The 25,677-nt window shown below is 43.3% G+C and overlaps 2 long non-coding RNA genes across 2 annotated transcripts in view; one reads left to right on the top strand and one right to left on the bottom strand.

Moving 5' to 3' along the window:
- LOC137465576 (uncharacterized) overlaps nt 1-10,882 on the top strand; it is a 234,580-nt gene extending 223,698 nt beyond the window's left edge. Inside the window, exon 2 of the long non-coding RNA XR_010994709.1 lies at nt 10,563-10,882. This is a non-coding gene — a long non-coding RNA (uncharacterized lncRNA). The remainder of the gene's footprint in view (nt 1-10,562) is intronic.
- The window catches only part of LOC137465577 (uncharacterized), a 419,327-nt gene that overhangs the window by 72,675 nt on the left and 320,975 nt on the right, over nt 1-25,677 (bottom strand). The window lies entirely within an intron of this gene.

Genomic DNA, 25,677 nt, shown 5'->3' with positions numbered 1-25,677 from the left:
AATAGTGGCAGCAGCTCTCTTAGTGGAGGAAACAGCTAAAATCACCTTTGGGGGAGAACTGAGAGTCATGTCCCCCCATAATATAAGAGGGGTGTTACAACAAAAAGCAGAAAAATGGATTACAGATGCTGGACTCCTAAAGTATGAGGGTATCTTGATATCATCTCCTAAGTTAAAAATAGAGACTACTAACTTACAGAATCCCGCTCAATTTCTATATGGGGAACTTGCCCCTGAACTTGTTCATGATTGCATTCAACAAATAGAAGAACAGACTAAGATTCGATTAGATCTAGAAGAAGAAGAACTGGAGCTCGGAGACCAGTTATTTGTGGACGGATCATCTCGAGTTGTAGAAGGGAAAAGAAAATCTGGATATGCCATAGTAAACGGGAAAACCTTGGAGGTGGTAGAATCGAGTCCCTTGAGTCCTAGTTGGTCTGCCCAGGCATGCGAGCTGTATGCAGTACTCAGAGCATTAAACTTACTAAAAGGGAAAGAAGGAACTATTTATACAGACTCTAAGTATGCCTATGGAATAGTGCATACCTTTGGGAAAATTTGGGAAGAAAGGGGGTTAATAAATTCACAAGGGAAAGGGTTGATTCACGTGGAGCTAATAAAAGAGATCCTGCAGGCCCTGCGGTATCCAAAGAGAATAGCAGTGGTGCATATACAAGGGCATCAGACAGGGATGGGAACTACAATAAGGGGAAACAACTTAGCAGATCAAGAAGCAAAAAGGGCAGCACTGTTGACACTAACATACAAACCAGTACATACGAAAAGGGAAGACTGCCCCACCTGCGGGCAAGACCTAGAAACAGCACCTTGTTGGGCATGCTGGAAGATGCATGGAGTAGACTCCATACGATGTGCTTGTGAAAATCTTAAGAAAAAGCATTGCTGGTTTCATGGTGCAAAATATATTTTAACATTTACCACACAAGAAAAAGAAAGGTTAGACCAAATGGGGGTGCGGGAAAAAGAGGAAGGTAAATGGATACTACCAGATGGCCGAGAAGTGCTTCCAAAGGCAATGGCTTTAAGAATATTGCAAGCAATACATAATAAAACCCATTGGGGAACTCAGGCACTAATTGATCAGTTTGCCATCAAGTAAATGTGCATTGGGGTATATAATTTGGCTAAACAAGTGACACAGCAATGTTTAACCTGCCAGAGGGTGAATAAACAACAGCACAGGGAGAGAGTAATGGGAGGGAGAGAATTAGCTCGAAGACCCTTTTCACGTGTACAAGTGAACTTTACCGAATTACTGAAGGTAGGAAGGTATAAACTCCTATTAGTAATGGTAGACCACTTGACCCATTATGTAGAAGCGTTTCCCACAGCCCGAGCGACCACCCAGGCAGTAGTGAAATCTTTGTTAGAAGAAGTGATTCCTAGGTACGGATTAATAGAAGTAATAGACTCAGACCGTGGTCCTCACTTCGCCTCTAAGGTAGCAAAGGAAGTCTTTGCTGCCTTAGGTACTCAATGGAAGTACCACACTCCCTGGCACCCACAGAGTTCGGGAAGAGTAGAGCGAATGAATGGAGAAATTAAGAAACAATTAACTAAGCTAATGATAGAAACTAAGATGTCATGGGTGAAATGTTTACCCCTAGCTCTATTAAATATCCGCACTCAACCTCGGACGGATGTAGGAATTTCTCCCTTTGAAATGTTATATGGCATGTCGCATGATCTGGAAGCCCCTGTGGATCATCCCTGTATAGAAAATTCACAAATTAATAATTACCTTACACAAATTATGAACAGAAGAAAATAATTAAGAGAAAAGGGACTCCTGGTCCAACGACCACCATTAGACTTGGCAATACATAAAATTAAGCCAGGAGACAAAGTATTTATAAGATCATGGAAAGAGAACTCCTTGACACCCCATTGGGAAGGTCCGTATGTCATTTTGCTTACCACAGAGACTGCGATACAAACTGCGGGAAAAGGGTGGACTCATACAAGTCGAGTGAAAGGACCGATTACTCCAGATGATAATTGGAGGATAACCCGCCAGCCAGGGGACACTAAGGTGACTCTGAAGAAAGACTGATGAACTCAATACCAGTAATACAGATTAACCACACAGGAAATCATACAGGATATACTTATCCTCTCGTTAAAGATTATACAGTTATTTGTGAGAAACCATGTTGTAAATGTTATCCTTTTGTATGCTTCATCTGTAAAGTTTGCCAAGAATGGTGGTGGGTCCACTGCCAGAAGGGAAGACCCCTATTGGAGTCTGTAAAGAGTGCTATCAGGCAGACAGGAAACTGACAGAGGTAACGCTTCAGCTAGGGGAATTGGCCAGGGAGTGGATACGATTTGAAACCGAGACGTGGGAGATATACTCAAAAGGGGTGCATCCAAAAAACTTTTGCTTTCATCCCAACGAGCCCGCTCCCTTTGTTGCCCAAATCATAAAAAGGTGCTGTCGGATAGAAGTGAAAAGGATTCTGTGCAATCCAATCCAAGTGAGAGATAAAAATTGGGAACAGTATAAAGTCAGGCTGGAGCACGAGGCTGGGTGTACTGGAGAGTACCGTTGCTGCCAAGAAGATGGTCTATCCCGCGGCTTGAAGCACCTGAGTCGGCGGGCGAGGCAGAAGGGAAAGAACCAGGCCCCCTCTGAGTGGAATAATGCTAAAATGCTCCAATTATTGGCAGCCGAATACTGATCCCCCTTTACAAAGGAGCTTAACCGATACTAAGGCACCCGGAGGGCAACAACCTCAAAAGGGAAGGATAGGATGTTACTGATTTGATCCTTTACTGACCGGGCCCTGCCCGAGCTTCACCTCCCCCGGCCCCTTTTCACGGCGGTGATGGAGGTGGTGGTTGAAGAAGGGCTGGGTCCCGGCCCCAGCCCGCACCCACCCTCATGGCTGGTGCAATCAGGTCTATCTCTACCTCTTCTGAGTTGTTATATTTGCTACTTGTAAAAAATGCATATTAAATGGCTCTACGCAGATATTTACTATATGTATTGTGTTATATTGATTAGTTCTTCTGTATTAACATTTTAATAGTATGGTAAATGTAGTTTTGTAGTTAAAATGAAGCTTTAGTATTTAAAATAGAAACTATGTATGTGGGGGGTTTTTTAAAGGAATGAGATACTCACTTTGAGATAAGTCACAGAACACCTAAATCTTCCATGTCAGAATCCAGGACATCCCTCTGGCTGCCTTGGCTGTCTCGAGACCTTGGAAGGGGTCTCGGAGACCCTGGAATCAAGTCAAAAACATCTGTGGCTTCGATTTTAGCCTGTGGAAAAAGCTGTCAATTTTGTATGAGGAATTACAAGCCACAAGGTTTTGAGTAGTGTGGTATTTAGATTAACACAGGGTAAAAAAGTAGAATTTGGGGATTTTTAGAATATAATTGAGGGGGTCAAGATGGAGTAATTTGGGCATGTCCTAGCCTTCTTCTCATTCATCTTGTCCTCCATGTCTCGGTGTGATGGTGACACTTTTCTATTGGTTTAAGGGAGAGACACACTGTCCAACATAGTTGTTAGATATTGGTACATTGTTATGAACAGACTATACATAACTTATGGTATAAAAGGTAAACACCGCCTGACAGGGCAGGGCAGAATGCTATGGCCTCCCTGCTAGCCAGAGCTCGGCAGGTCAGAGAAAGAATGTTATAGATAAGAAGAAATAAACAACCTTGAAAATGCAAACAGACACATTCCAGACTCCTTCTTTGGCTGCTTCAGGCTAGGGAGAAAAGACTCTTTACGATCTTGGGGTCACCCTGACCTTCAGAACCCTGAGAAATTGACACTTCCAGAGAAGAGGAATTTATGGTTTTCTTATCAGAAGAAGCTAATTTCTTCAGGCCTTGCTCAGACTCGAAGACGCCGTGGGGATTAAAAGAAGCAGTTGACATATACCCAACAGTTTCTTGTATTAAATGGAATGTATGCATAACCATGAAGTATGTATGAATATGCAACAGTGTATGGTTTTTAAGGGGTATTCCTTTGTTCACAAAACATGCTGTTCCTGGCTTAAGTGCCCGAGAGCATCCAGACATCCGTAAGTCTTTGCTTTTTATTGTCTTGTAATTGTCCTAACTCTAAATTTTTATTACTCTAATTGTATTACTAGTTTTAAAACCATTTTATTATTATTAAACTTTAAAAAAATCTAAAAACAAGTGATTGGTGTTTTTCACACTACTGAAGGTCAGCTCTTTCTTTTTACCTTTTAAGACCAATCTATGTTCTTTCTTCTCATCTAGGTTTGCTCACATGCTACCACCATAAAAAACTGGGCATACTGCAAGTCTTCAAAATATCTGTCCCTGCGTATGCCAAATATTAAGCTAGATATTAATTTTCAGTCTAAACTTTCGAATTTAGGCCATATTTCTCCATTATCTAGTTTATACTGTTATATATGTATAATTCGTGCAGTTGGGGGAGCATGTAATAAACTGTAGTTATAAATGTTATACACTGTAGCCATAAAATGCTTTAGAGTTACTGTAAGTTGCCAAGCAAGTTGCCAGGCACCTAATTAGCATTTTAAAAGCCCTAGCCATCAGAAAACAATAGCGGAAAAGCTGGCTATCAGGCCACATCCAAGCAAATCACAAGCAGGTGGCGGACCTAGACTCAACATCAGGAGGAAAGACAAGGAAGAGGACATCTGGCTGATTATCTGCTGTTCAGAAGACATCAGCGGCCAAAATGCCTTCTCTGTGAGAGAAGACTGCATGAATATGCAGCTTGCCACAATGACTTATAGCCGAAGGCAGAATAAAAGGTATAAAAACCCTCTGCAGAAATACAATGGTGCGCAAACTTGGAGGCACTGACTCTGTCGGTTTGCACCCAGAGCTGCTCTGTAGACTGTGGGCAAATTCGAACTCTAAATTGTTACACGATCGCAAATAAATTTAATTATTAATTATTAATCCAGATTGGCTTGTCCCTATTTATAACAATACCTTGGCCACATCTTCTCTGACAGTCTCATAAGTTTAGATTTTAAAATCATAGACTCTTCTCCGGTTAAAGCTGCCCAGTGTTGCAGTAGTATTAATCAAGTTATAATAAGAAGCCCAGCTCAGCTCCATGAACCAGCCTCTGGGCTGACTGACAGATGCTCACAGCCAATGGGAGCTCTCCTAAGATTCAGACATTGTATTGGTTCAGAGTCTGGGGGCACAGAAATAGACCAATGAACTGTCTCGACCCAGGAGTTTTGAATGGGCTATAAAAAGGTGCTGGACACAAAAAACATCCGAATGTTTTTGGGCACTAAGCTGCCAAAAACATGCCTTGTGAACAAAGGAATAACCCTTAAAAGCAATAGCCTGTTGCATATTCATATATCTCATACATGATGCATAAATTTCTTGCAAATTAAGAATTTTTATGGTTTTTGTCAACTTCTTCCCCTTAATCCTGGTGGTTCCATAAAGATGGAGAGAAGGTGGAAGAATGTTTGTCTTTTCTAGTAAGGAGGCTGTAACTCTTCAGGTTTTGTGTTGCTGTTATCTCTGTGTGAAGAGTTTCTTCATTATCTTATCCCTTTCTTGAGCTAGTAAAAAATATCTTACATTGCATAGTTTCTATTTTAACATTATGTTGTAACCTAAAACTATAATTAACACACTACTTAAAAAGGATTAATACAGTATTACAAAATAACCCTCCATAATACATATAGTATTCAATTTAATATTTGCGAAGAGCCAATCATAAAATACGCATTTTTCACAGCCACAATACAGGTATGGAAAATTTTCTGGAAGGAATGGGACATAGACTATGATGAAGTGTTATTTAGGTTAATTACATGGGCAAAACCCCATGGATTTAACACAATCAAAAAACCTGCTTTTGACCTTGTTATGTGTATATGGGATAATTCGTGCATATAAAAATGTTATATATATCTTATATATATACTGGTGAGAAACACTCTTATAAAAGATTTTTAAGTGCACAAGTCAGTGCCGGGGATTGCATCACAGTGTCGAAACCACCATGGACAAGAGGAAGGAGAACATCATTTGCAAATGAATGAACGTAGCCAGCCAGGACATGGGTCGTTCCCCAAGGTGATGATCAGAGGAACACCCGGACAATGAATACATGAATACGTGATAATTATCTAAGATTGAGATATCGGGAGCCATTGGAGAGATACATCTCAATACCGGATTCCGGGAACGCAATCATGGATGTTCATCACTCCCCGGACATGGTTTTGTTCAGCTCTGTTCAGCTCATCGCAAAGAAAGAACTCCACATGAATATGTGAAGTTCTGAAAGGAAGAAAAGAGACTCTGCCTTGGGCAGAATAAACTGTATAAAAACCGCTCGGACGGGACGGTCGGCGTGAAACATAGGGGACCCTATGCTGTAGCGGTCGGACCTGTGTCTCACCCAGAGCCGACACCTGGGCTCGGCACTGACCTTTTTGATTGGATTGTGGCTATCTCGGACCGAATTTGGGTCGTGTAATAAAAATCTATTTTTATTAATTATTAAATTTGGCTTGATTTTTTTTTACTTATAACAACCTTAATACCTGGAAACAAACTGGTCACTTTATATTAAAAGCAGCCTCGAAGGGGGAGGGAAATGCAATGAGAGCTTTAAAACCATGGAGGTTTGTTTTGGATTTAATAAGACTATTAAATACTGAACTGTATGGAGCGGAAAACACACTGGAGGAGTTTTCGGGGGAGATGGACACCTCTCTAAGCACACAAAGCTCGTGGCAGGACACAATGGCCAGCAATGCTGTCCCACGTGGCCGAGCTGCTTTGAACTACCCCCCACGTCGGCACTGTTCCCGGGAGAGCCATCCCCCATCAGCTCCCCAGCAAGGAGCAGCCCCACCGTGCAGAGAGACCGGGGGGGGTCCCAGCGGGGTTCCAGGGATGCTGGGGCGCGCTGTGCCGGCACCCCGAAAATACCATGCAGTGCCTGCCCCGTGCAGCTGTTGCAGGAGCTCAGACAGCCCATGACCATGACACAGCTCCAGCTCGGTGCTGTCCCTGGGACCGCTCCCCTGCCACCGGGACTGGCCATGCCCCTCATCACCATGGAAACACCCGGACCGCCCCTGCCCAGAGCTGGTTGGCTCAGCCCACAAACCGCGCCCGCAGCACCCCCCCCCACGGAGAGTCCCGACCAGCAGTGGGGATGCGCTCAGGCCAAAGTCCCATGCGGAGCTGAAGCGTCCCATCCCAGCTCCCCGAAAACGTTTCCGATGCCGGCCCCCCAGAGCTACTGCAGGGGCTCAGACTGTGCCGCTGCTTCGGGGACACAACCTGTGACCATGACTCAGCCTGTGCAGCGTGGGTGTTCTCCCACCGAGCAGACATGTGAGGCCAGCCCACACGGGGACGTGCTGCCGGCAGGGCACCCCCCAACGACTGTAGAAAACAGCACAGCCCCGGGGGGTGGGTGTTATAAATGAATGCTCCAATTTATTAATTAAAGAAAATGTATCAAATGGTCCAAATATAAATTTAGAGAATAACAACGAAAAGCCACTATCAAAAAAAGGGCAGTGCCAAACCCGGGATCGGCGCTGGGTGAGACACAGGTTTGACCACTACAGCATAGGGTCCCCTATGTTCACACCGACCATCCTGCTCAAGCGGTTTTTTATACAGTTTATTTTGCTCGAGGCAGGGATTTCAGCGATCAGGCTTTTCTTTCCATTCAAAGTCCCACATATTCATAGAGTGCCTTTTCTCTGTGCTGAGTTGAACAAAACTGTGTCTGGGAAGCAATGTATGCCAATCAGAGGGTTACTGGAACTCAACATTGAGATGCATCTTCTTGATGGCTCTGGCTATCTCAATCTGAGATATTTATCAAGTATTCATCGCCTGGGTGTTCCTCAGATTACCTTGGAGAAGCACCCATCTCCAAACCGGCCACGTCCATTTGTTTGCAAATTAGGTCCTTTTCTCCCTGCTGCCAGCTGTGGTTTCAAAATACTGTGAAGCAACCTTCCGGTCCCTGGCTTGAGTGCTTAAAAAAAACTTACAGGAATATTTCTTACCAATATATCATATTTCATACATCTATTTCTCACAAGCACGAATTATCTAAAATACACATAACAGTGGGGAAATCCCGGGAAGCAGAGACCATCCACAGCCTGCCTACGCTGTGACCGCTGGCATCCCTCAAGAAGGTGGTGGGATGGCGACCACCATAGTTCTGGCAGGCTGTGCAGCCCCCACAGCCCCAAAACATCATGCGGTCACTGGGTCCGCCCTCCCACAATCCTCGCTGGGGTCGCCCGCACCCCCCATCCAGCCTGCATCAGGGGGCAGAGGCCTGCACTCAAGCTGAAGCCCAGAGAACACCACCCCGCCTCCTCAAACCACGCCTGCCTGCCTCTGCACCATGGGGGTGGAACCTGAGATGACATGGCTACAAGTGCCCAGATGTTGTCACTACACCATACCCCGAAGCACACCAGAACCAGGAAGATCCAGCACCACGAGACAGAGCCTCGTTCCCAGCACCGACCCCGGGCATGCAGCTGTCACTGCCACAGCACCATGGCAGCTACAACCAAAGCCCCAACAAGCCGAGGAAGTGCCTGCAACCCTGCCAACGCCAGCTCCAGCCCAGACAGGAAGCTTCTACCAATCAAACCACAACAAAACTTCACAGACACCCTGCTTTCTGGTATTTCAACAAAAGGAAAGGTTCCATATTCCAAAAACTATAATAAACTGATAACATATGGTGAAGGTAAAATTATTGAAAAGGTACCACAAAAGAATAACAAAATTGTAAACCTGTTTGTTAAGTATACCTTAACGTTCATAGTACAATACCTGTCATTACTACTTGCATTGATTAAAATCAAAATCGTTAAGCCTATAGTAGCTGACTTTAGTAAAGTTATTGTGTGAAAAACGCCAATCACTTGGTTTTTAAAATTTTAAAAGTTTAATAATAATAAAATGGTTTTAAAACTAGTAATACAATTAGAGTAATAAAAATTTAGAGTTAGGACAATTACAAGACAATAAAAAGCAAAGACTTACAGACATCCAGATGCTCTCGGGCACTTAAGCCAGGACAAGCATGTTTTGTGAACAAAGGAATACCCCTTAAAAACCATACACTGTTGCATATTCATACATACTTCATGGTTATGCATACATTCTATTTAAAATAAGAAACTCTGTCTGGAATATGTCAACTCCTTCTAATCCCCACGGCGTCATGGAATCTGAGCAAGGCCTGAAGAAATTAGCTTCTTCTGATAAGAGAACCATAAATGCCTCTTCTCTGGAAGATTTAGATGTTCTGAGATTGTTCTCTCGAAGCGAGTATTTAATTCTTTAAAAAAAAGACCCCACTTACATAGTTTCTATTTTAACTACAAAACTACATTTGCCATACTATTAAAATGTTAATACAGCACTTCTAATCAATATAACATAATACATATAGTATTCAATTTAATATTTGCAAAAAGCCAATCATAAAATATGCATTTTTCACATTAAGAAAGTATTACATTCCTCTCTCAGGCATGGGCTGCTGTTTATCAGAGGTCATAGGATATATATTAATAATTTGTCTCTTAATATTCCTAATAGCCCTGCTTGCATTATTTCTAGATTAAACTTGAAGATTCAAAGAATATAATAATCTTAACATACTCAGTCCATTAACACATACACAGAATATTAATTTACTAACTTCATAAGCAGTTACAACTACAAAATCTCTGACTCCTAACAAAAGGAAAAAAGTAGATTGCTTACACTGTTATTCATATTAACACAATTTTCTTGCACTAGAATACTATTCAAAACCAATGCTTTACTCCTATTCTTATTTACTACACAAAGAAAAAGGGGGGAAAAGGTTGGGGTGAATGCATATCCCCTTTTGAGTTTTAAGTAATATCATGTTCTCATGTTTTACAATGAATCATGTAACAGTACAATGATTCTATGATAATTCAGCTGCCTAAAACCAAAATAAATGCATTGCAATGAACGCTGGAAACCATAGACACCAGCCGATGTCCCTTCATCAGACATCATGAAGCCATGTAACCAAAACAACTGATAGCTACCTCATAGAAATCTGGGACTTTTGAAATAGCAGCTCATATAAGGACTGTTCACTTACAACTTATCTGTTAAGCTTAGGGGTTTTTTTAATTACAGTACGGAAGTTGAATGTTTCAAGATTTTCTAATTTCACTTCAGAATTAAGATATAACTTACAGCTTTGTTTACAAACTAATTTTCATGTTACAGACAGCTTTCTGTTTACAAATTGTTTTCTCTAGTAGTTAGAGTTTCTTCAACAGTTTTAGGAGTTAAGTAGCTTGTTGTTGTTAAAATAAACTATGACTTGTAACCTAATGTCTTGGTTTGGAAAGACAGGTGTCTCCTAAGGAAGGCAGGAGCCTCCCCTGAAATGGAAAAATGTAAACCCCCTCTCTCCGAATTGTTAGAAATTTGAAATTAAGGGGGGCTTTCAGGCAAAAATATGGGAGCAGGAATAGCAGTTATTTTATTAGGGAAGAAAATAAAAAGATAAAATAAGCAATGCAGTAAACCAAAACAACACTGACAGTCAGAATACAACCTGACACCCTGTTGGTCAGGGTGTTGATAGCAGTCCAAATGGAATTGTGTCTGCAGTATTCCTGGAGTGTCAGGTGTGGCTCTGTTGGAGCAGTGACCCTGTAGAAGGGTGTAGTCTTCCTCTGAAGATCCAGTGGAAGAGGCAGATGTTCCTCTGGGAAATCCAGTAGAGAAGCCGTGCTGGTGTTCCAGAATCTCAAGATTATATCTAGATAGGAATGCTTGGTTCCTCCCTCTGGGCGGAGCATCTCACAATGGGATGCTGTAGTTCATATCTGTCATGCAGTGACATTCAATAGCCCATTATCAGCAGATGTCCCGCCGGAGGGAGGATTGGTAGTGGAAGAGATAAGGAAAACTGCCCGCTTAACAGAAGACAACTGCCATACAGATGGCAAATGGAATACATCTTGCCTTGCAATCCGGGACACCTAAACACTAAGAAAATCTTACCTACAGACTCTAAACCAATATACTGCACCTTCACTAATATATGTCATGCAAATTAAAACCATGCTGTTTTTCTGTCACCCTGTTTGCTAGGGATTCCTGCAAATAGGTGACAGAGAACAGATCACAACTTTTAGTAAAGACAAAACAGTGAGATATTGCAGTAGTATTAATCAAGTTATAATAAGAAGCTCAGCTCAGCTCCATGAACCAGCCTCTGGGCTGACTGACAGAAGCTCACAGCCAATGGGAGCTCTCCTAAGATGCAGACATTGTATTGGTTTAGAGTGTGGGGGCACAGAGATAGACCAATGAGCTGTCTCAGCCTGGGAGTTTTGAATGGGCTATAAAATGGTGCCGGATATAATAAACGAGGCTGTTTGCTGATGACCAAAGGGAGTTCTGTCGTGTGTTACGTCTCAGACATACAAACATCACAGATTCTACTGTAATAGCCCACTTCTTCAATATTAACCCTAGAGGGCTATCTCTTGGAATACTACTGTTATCATATTCACAAGAGGATACACAGCCCATTCCGATGCCCAAAAATAAAAAGCAAAGAGGCACAAACAAACAAATCCAAATCAGGATTAGAACTCAAAACCTTCAGAGCCATAGCGCAGAAGCTACTCAGCTGCACCACCCTTTGGCTTCAGGCCAACCCTTCTACAACTTAAACCTCCGCTTTTAAGAGGGAATTCCTTCTTACCCGCAGGAAATGAGCAAAACAGCTCGACCCAGAACCCTAGGGTTCCCCTGAACAAAATTACAATTTACCAATACCTCTTAGCACCTAACCCAGATGCTAAACAGAAGATCCCTTTCTTTGGTCACTCACGTGCCTCTGTTCCAAGGGTTCTTGGCTCTTATACCTCTGGACCTCAGCTGGGCCTTCCCCGGAATACCGGGTCGAAGGGTTTTCTAGATGCCTCATGGTCTCATCTGGGTTGCCAGAAATGCTGCCTTAAACATCCGGAACAGAGGCTAGACAGAGTTAAGGGGAATAAAAGGATATTTATTGAAGGGCCTTTAAAGGCCACACCCTGGCAGTACCAAAGCCATGGCTTTAGCTCTGCCCAGATGGCTCCAAGATGGAAGCAAAAGAGGGCTTAGTCACAAGATCTCACATTTTTATAAGTTTTGGTCTGTTAGCATATTGCAGCTAATTGTCCAATTACAGCCCCAACCCATGAAGTCCCATCCTTCTTGTTTTTTTCTCTCTTCAGTCCACGTTGTTTATACTCTTGGGCCTGAGATCCTTGGGTCCCCGGCTAGAAAAGGAATTGTTGTGTCTACCTACTCTATGAAGAGAGCTTACTATCCCCATATATGAAAACCCATACCTTACTATCCCCTTATATTAAACCCAGACCCACAAAATCAAAAAAAGAAAAAAATAGAAAGCTAAAACCAAGGTATCAGGACCACATTGCTTATTATAATTCTGGGTACCTTCAGCATAACCTACAGTTAGTATGCATTTTTTCTGTTCAGCAAATTCCTTCACCATTTCTAGGTTTGAGCATGGGATTGTCAAGAAAATTAATCCACCAATACCAGAGGTTTATGTCCAAAAAGGAGACAGAGGAGTCCCATTACTTTATTTGAATAAAGGGAGAGGCCATGGAGCATTTCCCCTGGGGTCTCTCAAATTTTTGGAGGATGCAGCCTCCTTTTTATCCTAATTTCCCAACCGCATGTCCCTCTCTCTTTCCCCATTGGCTGAGGTACTTGAGAGGTACAGACTCCCTGGTACATCTAATACCTAAGACCCCCTTCTAATTTATACCCCCTCCTTTGTTTTTTCCTTGTGTCACTCAGTGGAATTCCTTATGGAATTTATGGTTCTTCCCATTGTTTCTTTCATCTCTCAGTATCTAATTTTATCAGCAGACCTACAGTTTGTTTGTAAAGACAAGTCCCTCATTCCTTTCAGGATCACCAGAAAAGCAGTATTTCCAAAGAGTGTTTCCACATTCATGAATGATACACAAAGGAGAAATCAGTCTTTGCAACCAGTCCACATAAAATTCCATTTTCTTTTCTGGGCCTGGGAGAGCTAAAGCTGGGGTATTAATCAACCTTTCTCTTAATTTTCTTAAGTTCTGCTTTCCTTCTGGTGTCTATATAACAACATTGTGTGAAAAACGCCAATCACTTGTTTTAAAATTTTAGAAGTTTAATTGTAATTAAATGGTTATAAAATTAGAGTAATAAGAATTTAGACAGAGTTAGGACAATAAAGGACAATAAAAAGCAAAGGATTACAAATGTTCGGATGCTTTCCTCTTGAAAGCATGTCTCACAAACAAAGCATTAACCCTTAAAAGCAGTAGCCTGTTGCATATTCATTTATCTCATACATGATGCATAAATTCTTTTCAAACAAAGGGTGTTCTCTGGTTATTGTCAACTTCTTTCCCTTAATCCTGCTGGCTCCTTAAAGACAGAGAGGAGGTGGAAGGATGTTTGTCTTTTCCGATAAGGAGGCCGTAACTCCTAGTTGTCTTGTTGCTGTTATCTCTGTGGGAAAAATTTCTTGATTATCTCATCCCTTTCTTGAGCTAGTTAAAAAAATATCTTACATTGCATAGTTTCTATTTTAACATTATGTTATAACCTAAAACTATATCTACTACACTACTTAAAAAGGATTAATACAGTACTACAAAATAACTTTTCCAGCATAACACATATAGTATTCTGCAGGGGATCAGCAATGGGACATCACGCCATGATCAGTATGATCAAGTGAAGCTGATTTATTGCAAAAAATAAACTATATTTATACTGTGTTCTACTGTTCACGCGCCTTAAGCTAATACATGACTGGTTATGCCTGACTGTGCACGCATCTCAAGCTGTCAGCTAATTGGTTAGTTTTCTGCCTTCATGCGCTCCACTGTGTTTTTTTGCTCCGTCTTCTTATCTTGTCCCACATCCCCGTTTCCAGGCTTTTGAACATGACTTGAATACCGTCAGGCAATTCCTCACTTGGTCTACATATGATGGCATGGTGCACAAGAATAGGTGGTTCATCCCTATCTCCTGTTGTTCTGAGGTAATTAAGTACAAAGATAGCCTTAGCTGTCCTTTCTTCTGGGGATAACCCTATCATAGGATGGTGGAAGAAATTCGGATTCTTCCTTTTATGTGTTACAACTGTTTTGATATTTCTTTCTTGTTTAATCCCCTGTTTTATTTGATTGCCAGCATAGTCCAAAAAATGCAAGTGGACAAGAAATATTGCTCAAGCCAAATGAATTATAAAGAATAAGAGGGGGGATTGTTACAGATGCACATTATATGATTGGCTCTTCGCAAATATTAAAATGGATACTATATGTGTTATGTTGGAAAGTTATGCTGTATTAATCTCTTTTAAGTAGTGTGGTAAATCTAGTTTTTAGGCTATAGCATAATATTAAAATAGAAAGTATGTGATGTAAGATACTTTTTGTAACTAGCTCAAGGAGTGGATAAGATAGCCAAGAAATTCTTTGCATAGAGATAACAGCAACAAGACACCAAGATCCAGAGAATATTACTTCCTTATCGGGACTGTTCAGACTTCTTCCAGACTTCTAGGAGCCAAGAAATTGATTTACAAGATGAAGGGGGGGGGGGGCAGAAACTATGAAGAAGACATCCATTGTTTGAAAAATAATTTTTTAAATCATGGATGAGGTATATGAATATGCAACAGGCTATTGCTTTTAAGGGGTAATCCTTTGTTAGCAAGGTATGCTTTTGTGGCTTAGTGACCCAGATCATCTGGAAATCCATAATTCTTTGCTTTTTATTGTCCTTTATTGTCCTAACTCTGATTGTCCAAATTCTTATTGCTCCAATTTTTAATACTATTTTTATAACTATTTTATTACTATTAAACTTTTAAAATTTTAAAACAAGTGATTGGTGTTTTTCACACCCACGGAATAAGGTCTGTTATGGTGTGGGGCTGGTGTGTGATTTCTGTGATGATTTCTGTCGGGAAAGCCAAGCCTATAAGATGATGAACATATTTGAAAGCAGAGAAATGTACTTCTAATTTATTAGCATAATTACCCCTGCTTTGCATAGCACTCAGCCAGTAATTCCTTTCCCAACAGTTTATAAGTCTTAAATAATTTTCCTGGAAGATTAATTCCTCCCCCTTGTGTTTAGACACCTCTCTGAGGTGTATTTGCAAAGCTCATTTGGGTATCATTTACATCCCTCTGTGATTACTGCATTGTGATCTATAAAAGTCCCTCTGGAGTGGGTCCTGCAGAGTATGGAACATCCATCTTCCTTTTGTAATTGCATCCTCAGGACAAAAAGGAGACTCCAGCCTCCCAAAACAACCTGCTACCAATTAGCTGGCTGGAAGTTTTGGGGAAACACCCTATCATCTCTCTGCTGGAAAACAAAAGTACATCTCTTTACCCTTTCCAAATTATTCTGTGAAAAAGAAGTAGAATGTAGATGATTGTAAATGTGATGTCTGCACCAGGGGTCTCCACTGTCTTTGAAACTGCTTTTAACTCTCCTGCAGATTTCAATCTATGAAGCTTAGTATGAATTTTGGATCAAGAAACTTCCCTGAAATTTCTGGGCCTGTTTTCTTTTTTATTTTTGGCTTTCTTGCTTTTCTCATTCCCACTACCAAAGTGAATATCAAAGTGCTACATGTTCCAAAATCTCCTAGGAGAAACAATAAAGTCCAATTTCTGTGGTGGACCAAGCCCAAACCTGGTCTGGGCTCACTGAGAGACACAAATGAACTACCAGACCATCATCCAAGGCATGTGGTGGGACACTTGGGGTGTCTGTGCAGGGCCAGGAGTTGGACTTTGATGATCCTTGTGGGTCCCTTCCAATTCAGGATATTCTGTGCTCCCAATTTATTTAAAAACAGAAAAGCAGTTTGGTGATGCTTCAAAAATAAATGAGTGATGATGGTGAGGAAGGGGCTGCCCCTGTCTTTGTTCCTCCTTACCCCATGCTGGGGCTTGATTCTGCTAGGAAACACCACTGATTTTCCAAAAATGAATTGGGAAGGGTCTCTTTGGATAAAATCCTTCCCCTATCACTGGCTCCTGAGCTGCTTCTAAATCAAGAAACTTGGAGACAGCACCCTGTGTTATTTTGTGATTCCTTGTTAGATGAAGCCTTTATGATGGATTGATTGGACTGTTTGGAGCTGTAACTGTAGCATCAGAAGGAAAGATTTCGATTTTTAACAGTGTTACTGATTGGAGCCTTCCCGCTGAGGGCGAGCTGGCTTCATGTGGCTCTTCTCTGTCGCACTCAGTCACTGCTTAACTGTGTTAGAAAAAGATTTTTATTCTTTGCTGCTGCTCAAGTTAATGGTGAAACCTTGGTTTGTATCTCAGATCAGTTGCTGGGTCAGTGTCTCTCTTCTTTTTCTTCCCTAAAGCAGGGACTAATAAAAAAAAAGGTGAGCTGGACAGGAACAAACGCAGATCCAAACCAATGTGGCTAATCATACGTTCTCCCATTTATTGTTTATTGACAGTAGTTTATATACACTTCTAGATAGTTTACAATCGTGAGAACACTCTCATTGGCAAGAAAACATTGTTTATTCCTGGCTTAAGGTGGCTAAAGTTTCATACTGCAGACCTATACTAATTCACACCTAGATAGCTCAGTACACTGTGTTATACCTTAACATAATTTCTGACTGCGCCACAAACTTATTCTTAACTGCGCCATAGGCTTCAAGGCCTCACTGAGGCCCATATCTGAGGCCTAGGCTGGGGTAGCTCAACCTTCACTCTAAACATATAAATCGTGAACATACAGATCGTGACCTCTTTCTCTCAGAAATTCTTCTACAATTCCCCATCTTCAACTTCCAGTTGGATTTTAAGGTGGAACTGGGGAGATGTTTAACCCACTTCTCCAGCAGCAGCATCCTCTGCTTTGTGTGGCTTAAAGAATCTCAATGCTAGTGCTTTGCGGAAAAACTCCACAACTCTTAAAAGTTGTAAAGTAGGTATGTATTCAGTACCAGCACATGCGGGATTGCTCCACAAAGGCATGTGCACCTTCCGAGAATTCAAACCCTCTTTTAGCCTCTAAAATGTTGCATACGCATTAAGTTTTGCAATAGGCCTATGCATATTCATTTCCTTGCCTCGCCCAGCCCTGCTTCATATTAAAATTAGCTTATCAGTCCTTCTGTGCTTGCACAGAGCTCTCTGGTGGTTGCCTGGTGGTCACATGGGAGGAAGTAAATGGTCTTCCTTGGGGATTAACTTTTCACCCTGTCCTTCTACGCATGCTCTTTTGCTCTCTTGGCTGTAGCCCAACCTTAGTGCTGGTTTGCGCTGGTTTCAGGGTTCGAGGAGCATGTCTTATCTCACTCCAGCTTGGAAGTTTGAATTCCTTTCACTTTGTTTGGGGTAGAAGACTGTCTTATCAGGGTCTTGCATTCCTTTGTTCATCTTCGAAGGCCTTTGTGAGCACAGCAAGTTGCAAGCTAAGCAAGTTAAGCAGCACACTTCATCTAAAACAGCTATCCTAAATCTGAAATTAATTTCTCCTCTAAATTAACTTCTAACCCCCATGTATCACTAGCCCGTGGAACTGTCCGGGAAGGGTAGCAAATGCCAGTGATTTCAAAACTAGTTTCCTTAACTTTTGGCTTTTAATTTTATTTTTTCCTTCTGTGCAGTGGTTTGAACTTGGCTGGGTGCCAGATACCCACTAAGTCACTCTATCACTCCCTTTCCCTGTGGGACAGGTGTCCTGGTTTAGGGCAAATTTGGGAGAAAACCTCCAGAAAGGGCCCTCCCCAGAAAGCCAACCCACATGGTCCCTCCCTCCAATCGGTTTGGGAAGAATTTCCTCAGAGAGAAGTGGAAAAAAACATGTTTATTTAACAGGCAAAGGGTCCCCAGCACAAAAAATGAACAATACCAGATGACAAAACTTATTAGTTGCTCTGAAGAGATTATAAATTCAGAAAATCTCTCTGGTGGGTGGTCACCCTGTTATCAGTCCCTCTGGTGCTGGGAAAGGCTGCTGCCCAGAGTAGGCCCTGGTAGGCTACAAAGTGCAAGCTCTCGGTGCTTCCCCGGGTCCCAGTCTAGAGCAGGTTTGAATGGATCCAAGAAAAGGGAAAGAAAACCAGTCCAGGAAAAACCTGGACTGTCTCAGCTAGCTAAACTAACTAAAAAGCAAAGGACCACAGTGCTCTGCCCCATCCATGTCCAGACAACACAGCGGAGTTCTGTGTTCCAGCAGACTGTGGAGAAGTGAGTGAGGCTGATAACAAAACTCCATGCTGCTTCTTTTCCCTGCCTTTGGTCTCAGAGCCTGTCTTGAAAGCACAGAATATAATATCCAGCATAAACAGATCACACGATTGGGGATAGGAGCATCATAACGTCACCCTAGGACAACACAGGAGATAGAATAAGATGGAAAACAACCTGAAATACTGGAGCTAGACCTTTTTCCTCCTAGGGGAAAGAACTGTCATTTGCATTCAGGAGCCCATGGCTGAAATTTGGATTGCAGCTCCAAAATTCAATGCATCCAAGGATGGTTCCCAGACAAAACATGACAATACAAATTATTCTGGATGGGCTTGTCCCCCTCAGGCCACTTTTCATCTTCTCCTGAAACACTGGGTCTACATGCCTTCTTTCCTATGGAAAAGATCTGTCATTCTTAAAGAGGATCCCATGGTGGAAATTTGGATTGCACCTCCAAAATTCATGCATGAGGGGATCTCACCTAAAAAATACCGTGCATGCTGAATACAAGAAAGTTCCTGTTTGTTTACTGTAGTTTACATACATATTCATTGATTTTCCCAGAATAAACATACATATGATAATCATTTCTGTGATAGATGAGTAATGCGATGGTTGACTCTCATAATTAAAAGGCAAATATCATGTATATATGTTAAGAGAAGTTTTATAGATTTATAGTAATATTTTACTCCCCCTTGTGTTGTTATCAGGGGACTGCCTGGGTTTGGGACATTTGGGAGGGCCAGCTTGCTACTATGGCAACATCTGACCTCCAATCAAGATTTAAGGAAGTAAACTCCACCCCTGGACTGTGAAGAAGGAGTCGATGGACAGAACTTTGGGAGGGGCAAAAGGGTTAAAAGGCGAAATATCCATTGTGTGGGTGAGCACATGGTGGGAAAGGTTATTTGCTCCCGGCACCGTAATATTTTCTCTATTCAGTCTTCTGTTGTGTTTTTGATAAGGTTTTAATAAACCTTTCTAAGTTTTTGGAAGTGAGTAGCATTTCTCATAATGGGTGCTCATCCAGGGTTTATACCTCGTCCCAGTGGTGCTAGGAGTTTTCGAAAAGAGGCGCACCACACTGCATGTTTGGCGGATTCTATCGGACTCTCCCAGGGCCACCGGTGGTCGCAGGCTGGAAGTCCAGAGACAACAGAAGGCTGGATAAAGAAAAGAAAAGAAGGGGGGTAAGTAACATCCTCATAACTATTTTTGGCCAGATAATTACTCTGTAATTCTGGTATAGGAAAGCAAACTTCACGCCAGTACTATACTAGATCCTTCCTGGTCCATTGAACTTTTAGGATATTGGATGGTAGGAGGGAACGGCGGGATGTGTGATGAAGAGGAAAGCGAAGATTTCCCCTGTAGCCGGAGGGATGTGTGAGATTGAAGGGTTGGTGAGGGGTTTTACAGCACCAAGCCAGCACACAAAAAGGAGGTTGGTGGGCCCACGTGGGGCACCACTGGGCTCTGGTGCGCGGCTGGTGCTGTGGCATCCCGGGCCAACCGAGCGGCGGTAGCCAGCAGCGGTTTCAGCAGAGGAGCCAGCAAGCCAAAAGGCGGAGGTGCTGGCAGTGGCCCGAGCGGTGCGCTTGTATGTGGAGGGCCCCCCTGTGGTGTGGGGGGTTCGTGCAGAGGAGCCAGTCATCTCCCACGTCGCTCGGGCGGGAGCGGCTCCTGGGCACAGCCAATGCTCCAGAGCCAACCCAGATCGGTCTGGGGAGTGTGGTGATAGAAGAGAGGTTGCGGGGGACTGGTCACCCAATAAGTGGGGATGCCGCTCCACGTGGCGTGGCAGGGTCACGCGGAGGAGCCAGTCAGCTCAGGCAGGAGTGGCTTCTGGGCACAGCCAGTGCTACAGAGCCAGCCGAGATCGGTCTGGGGAGCAGGGTGATAGCCGAATGGTTGTGGTGGACTGGTCACCCAAGGAGTGGGGGTGCCATACCGCGTGGCGTGGGGATTCATGCAGAGGAGCCGGTCAGCTCCAGCGCTGCTCAGGCAGGGGCGGCTCCTGGGCGCCGCCAGAACTATAATTTCCAGAGCCAGATGAGCCCTGCTGGGCCAGGGGTGGGCCTTAGCCAAGCTGAGCCATGGCGGGTGGAGTGGCCGAGCCAAGCCACACTGGGCCAGGGGCAGGCATTAGCTGAGCTGATCTAGGCAGGGGAGGGATAGGAGTGCAACCATGGGACGGAAGCCCCCAGAATCATAGGTGTTTTTCGGAAGAGAGGTAAAGGGTTTTTTTTTCTCTTTTGTTTCTTTCTTCTATTTCCTTTTCTTTCTTTCTTCCCTTTCCTTCTCCTTCCTCCTTTCCTGGTTTCTTTCTTCTCCTCCTTTCTGCCGTGTAGCAGGCACATTCTTCTCTCTCTCAGGATTTTTTCATAGAGGAGCACAGAGAGAAGAAAGAGAAAACAATTTCTATTTCTGCTCCTTGTTTTTCCCATGTGGAATGTGTTTGGAGAATTGTTTACCTGGGGTGATTGCTTGATTGGATTCTGGTGAGGATTGTTTGAGCCTGATGGCCAATCATATCCACCTGTGTCTGGACTCTCGCGAGAGGGTCACGAGTTAGTTAGATATGGTAGTTAGAAAAAGTAGGTATGTAGTTTTAGTATCTCCTTTAAATAGCATATTAATGTATTAGAGTATAGTTATAATAAAGAAATCATTCAGCCTTCTGAAGTGGAGTCAGACATCATCATTTCTTCCCACCAGGTTCACCTGCATTTACAATACTGCTGCCCTTCTTAGGGAGGTGGGCCTTGCTGAGAGGGCGTGTAATTGGCTGATTGGGGAGGCGGGGTCTGTCGGGAGGGCCTGTGGTTGGAAAGGCAGGATCTGTTGGGGGAAGACCTGTGATCTACTGGTCAGGATGGGATCATGGGTGAGTAGCGAATCCCCAAAGGAAGAAGCAGAGATTGAGGAGGTACCAATGGGCATATCCCCAGATAGTCCACTGGTGGAAATATGACTCCAACACCAGAGATAAGGATGAGAGCACAATGGTTCAGTACTGCATAGTAGAATGAACCAGAAGGGAAATTAGGAGTGATCATGTCTACTGGCCAAGATATGGATCAGACGAAGGATGGATATGCCGGGCATGAAACATGTATGTAAGAACTAAGAAACCATTCAGTCAGGAAGAGAGTGACTATGATGCTTGCTGGGAAGGGGGAACCATACCCTTGAAGGCGAGTGTATTTAAAGTAGCAGAACATAAAGAATGGGATCCGTTAGACCACTTACCCCCCCCACCTCCAGTAGCTCCAACTGCATCTCCCCTACCTCCCCATGGGGCTAGCCAGAACACCAGAAGCAGAGTAGCACAACAAGAGGAATGCATATCAGAGGATGGGAGCCAAGCATCGGGACTGTATCCCCTGAGGGAAGTACCCCAGGGAGGGGTACAGGGAGGAACTGGATTTGTAACCATACCTCTCAGTTCCTCTGACGTGAGAATGTTCAAAAAGGAATTAAAAAGATTTCTAGTGGACCCTATTGGGTTAGCGGAGCAGCTAGACCAGTTTCTGGGGCCCAATATTTATACAGGGGAGGAAATGCAATCAATAATGACTATGTTGTTCAGACCAGAGGAAAGAGAGATGATCCAGGCAGCTGGGATACGGATATGGGAAAAGGAGCATGTGCAAGGTCCTCCTGGGGACCTGAAAATGCCCATTGTGTGGCCCAATTGGGACCACAACAGCACTGGGGGGAGGCAAGACATGAAGGAATATAGAACATTGATTATAAGAGGTATCAAAAAGGCAGCTCCACATAATCAAAATGCCCGTAAGGCTTTCAATGAGCAGCAAAGGATGGAAGAAACCCCAACAGATTGGCTAGAAAGACTGACGAAAAATATGAGGCAATATTCAGGGGTTGACCCTGATACAGTGGATGGACAGATCTTACTAAAGATAAATTTTGTCACTCCCGCCTGGCCAGATATACGGAGAAAGTTAGAAAAATTATATGGCTGGCAAGAAAGGACGTTAGAGGATCTTTTAAGGGAGGCACAGAAGGTGTATGTAAAGAGGGACGAAGAGAAGGCCAAGGCAAAAGCCAAGGTAATGGTAACTGCCATTAGGGAAGGAAACCAGCATGCAAAGAACTACCCAAGTAAGGGAGGGGGACTCCGAATGCGGGAAGATAGACGGAGGGGGGATGCAGCCCCCTGGGACTGGACAAAAAGAGGAGAGTTTGGGACACAGGGGAAACTAGGTCCAGTTTGCTTTTACTGTAAAGAGAATGGGCATATCAGAAAGAATTGCCCCCAGAGGGAAAAGGACCTGAGGGTCTATGATAATGAGCAGAAAAGAGAAGTGGAAGATTAGGGGTGTCAAGGGCTCTACCTCCTGGGGACAGAATACCATCAGGAGCCCTTGATAACTTGAAAAATATGTCCCCAGGAGGAAGAATTTGAATTCCTAGTAGACACAGGGGCTGAAAGAATTTGTGTTTGTCGGATCCCAAAGGGGTGCAAAAAGGATCAAGATACCGTGCAAGTACTAGGTGAAAAAGGGGAGGGGTTCAAAGTCTCAGTTATAAAGGAAGGAAAGTTTGAAAGGGCAAATAAAATAGGAATTGGGGATGTTCTATTAGTTCCAGAAGCAGAGTTCAATCTATTAGGGCAGGATTTACAGGTGCAGTTAGGCATTGGAGTACTCCCAGAGGAAGGAAAAATGGTGGTTAAGCTTCTCCAATTAAGGGAAGAGGATGAGGCCAAAATTCATGAGATGGTGTGGGCAAACCCGAAAAATTGAGGTAAATTGAACATGAAACCTATAGTAATAAAAATAGTTGATGAGAGCCATCCAGTCCGGGTACGACAATATCCACTCTCCCTGGGAGGGAGATGAGGACTACGGCTGGTGATCCAGGACCTACCTGAGGATGGGACCTTAGAACCATGTATGACCCCCCATAATACATCCATATTACCAGTAGTCAGATGGGACTTACAGGCTTGTCCAAGATTTAAGAGAAGTAAGCAAAAGAACAGTGAATCAATACCCAGTAGTGCTTAACCCCTATACACTGCTGACTAATATCCCCCCAGTATACCAGTGGTTCAGTGTGAGAGACCTAAAAGATGCTTTTTGGGCATCTCCACTGGCAGAGAAAAGTCGTGATGTATTTGCTTTTGAATGGGAGGATCCTGATTCCAGGAGGAAGCAACATCTTCATTGGACTAGGTTACCCGAAGGGTTTTCCGAATCCCCAAACCTATTTGATCAGGCACTAGGTGAAGTACTACAACTCTTCTTCATCAAACTTGAGATAAAGCTCATCCAGTATGTAGATGATTTGCTTCTCTCAGGGTGGGAAGAAAATGAAGTTCAGGAATCCACCATAGCATTGTTAAATTTTCTGGGGAACCAAGGACTTCAAGTATCAAAAGGGAAACTCCAATTTGTAGAGCATGAAGTAAAATACCTAGGGCATGTAATTTGTCAAGGCAGCCGGTGACTGAATCCTGAGAGAATTGCAGGGATAGTCTCACTCCCACAGCCAAAAACTATGAGGGAAGTTAGGTTTCTAGGCTTGGTGGGATATTATAGGCTATAGATTGAAGGATACACGCAGGCCATCAGGTTCTGTATGAAAAGTTAGTAGTAGAAGAGATTAGGTGTTGCAGCCAAAATTGCTGCTACTAAAGTCCAGGGTAAGGAAGCAAAAAGGGCCTTTGCCGAGTATCCACAGATGTTTAATTCAGTCATGTGGTAAGATGTTCAGGGTCCAAGGACCAGACTCATGGGGAGAGTTCAGGTTTCTGTGTATCGAGAGGTAAGGGCTGAACAGTGGCATCGGGGCAGTACAAAGATGAGGGCCAATGGGGGAATGGGGAGGGAGTGGCTGAGGGACATAGGAACAAGGGAAGGAGCCAATGGGGTCGAACAGCTTTTGAGGGAAGCTTCTTCTGTCTCCCTAACCCAGGGAATGCCTCTCAGGGTCTCCACAACTCTCCCTTTCAATATTATTAAGAAAGCTTCTCTGAAGCATCAACTGAATCAACACAAAATTACAAAAACAATCAAAAGCGCCCATAAGACAATTTTCAAAATGCAAACAATCCTGAGTCCCCAATGTCCAAACTGATTTTCTGGAGCGTCTTAGAGCTGGCAGGAGGGAAGTGGGGTTTCCTTAGCACGGTTTATCAGGAAACTGAGTCAGGAGAAGGTTTCTTCAACAGGGGCTGGTTCTGCTGGTTCTCTGCCACCTGTGGCAGTGTGATTGGCTGTGATTGACTGTGTACGAGGTAGTGTAGGAGGTGGTGTCCCTGTTGGAAGCTCCAAATAGAAATCATTAACTTTTAAGAAAAAGATGTTTACTTTAGGGAAACTTTCCTTTCTTTCCCTCCCAATCACCCCCCCCCCCCCCCCCCCCTGGTATTGAGAAGGAACTCTGGGAAAAGGGATTAGTGGAAGGAGACCAGGGAAGGGGGGAAAGCGTTGTATTGCACTAAGTAGTTTATTTAGTTATTATTTTGTACTGGGTGGTTTGGTATTTTGCACTGAATAGTTTATGCTGTATCACATAGTTTGTTCTGTATTCCCCCCTCTCCCCAAAGTCCTTTGGTGGTGGTCTTTCCCCAGGTTACTTCCTCTCCTCACCCCTCCCATCAGTTGTATCCCATTGGCGGTGGTCCCTCTCCTCTGCCCCCTGCCCCCTGGGTTTAAAATCTCCTACCACAAGGCCCTCGACCTCTTTCTTTTCCTGCACAGCTGCTTCCCAGATCTTTTTTTTCCTGGAAGCCATTACCTCCATCGCGGACTCTCTCTTTCCCCTGGAGGTGTTCCACAATAAAGTTGTGGAAGAGTCGTCCCGAGAAGAAGAGCGCTTCTCGTCTTTTGCTTTTGTCCTTGTCAGCCAAGCCAGGGTCCAGAGCTAGCAAGGGGACTCCACGAGGCTTTTGATATGACAGGAAAGGGTGGTAGGAATTTGTGGGAATATAAAAAAGGGGTAATAGCATAAATGGAAAAGGGGAAAGTGGGAGGGAGGCAGGGAGGACACAGTGAAACAGAGATTTTTAGAGTTCACTTAAGTTAACAAGATGAATTAAGCATTCATATTTAAGCTTGTAGAGCTATGTGTAATTTTAACCTTTTACTTAAGAAACTTCTGCCATGGTACAAAGGGCATAGGAAAATGCAAATTTCTGAAGCTTCTTGCATCAAGAACAATACCAAGAGATGCAAAGAACCCAGATAAAGGGGCTCCTCTGTCTCCAAGCCTATCAAGACTGATAGACGTACTCAGATAAGCACCAAAGGACCAAAAGAGCACGCGTAAAGAGGAA

This window comes from Anomalospiza imberbis, assembly GCF_031753505.1.
Source record: "Anomalospiza imberbis isolate Cuckoo-Finch-1a 21T00152 chromosome W unlocalized genomic scaffold, ASM3175350v1 scaffold_31, whole genome shotgun sequence".
Taxonomy (NCBI): Eukaryota; Metazoa; Chordata; class Aves; order Passeriformes; family Viduidae; genus Anomalospiza; species Anomalospiza imberbis.
The sequence above is the reverse complement of the archived record's forward strand: the minus strand, read 5'-3'. Positions and strand labels throughout refer to the sequence as shown.